The sequence below is a fragment of the Mandrillus leucophaeus genome, unplaced genomic scaffold (genome assembly GCF_000951045.1).
Source record: "Mandrillus leucophaeus isolate KB7577 unplaced genomic scaffold, Mleu.le_1.0 Scaffold1, whole genome shotgun sequence".
NCBI classification, from domain to species: domain Eukaryota; kingdom Metazoa; phylum Chordata; class Mammalia; order Primates; family Cercopithecidae; genus Mandrillus; species Mandrillus leucophaeus.
The window spans coordinates 5,905,172-5,905,640 of record NW_012098097.1 but is presented as its reverse complement, the minus strand read 5'-3'; positions in this window follow the sequence as shown (position 1 = coordinate 5,905,640).

Here is a 469-nt window from a genome sequence, read left to right as displayed (position 1 = left end):
AAGCTCCCCCCACCTCCACCCCCGCTTTTCAGAGCAGAGCATTAATAAAGGGGAAGGAGCTGGATGATGACAATTCAGGAAATTTGCAGCCGGAGCTAAATGACAGCCTCATAATGATGGTGATTAAAAATTCACGCTTCTGTTTTTACAGCGATTTGAGTGTCCACTTAGCACCATGAATCAATTAATAAACAAAAACACAAGGGCTAGGGATAAGCTCCAGGGCACAGAAGAGGGGGTTGTGAGGTTTCAGAGGGGACATCCCAGGGCTGGGGCACTGCTTCTTGTTGTTGTACAGTGGGGACACCAGTTCACTTCAAGAGCCATGAGTTGGGGCAGCTCCCCCCGGCCTCAGCGAAGCTTAACAATCAGTCAGCTATGCCGGGCGCGGTGGCTCAAGCCTGTAATCCCAGCACTTTGGGAGGCCGAGACGGGTGGATCACGAGGTCAGGAGATCGAGACCATCCTG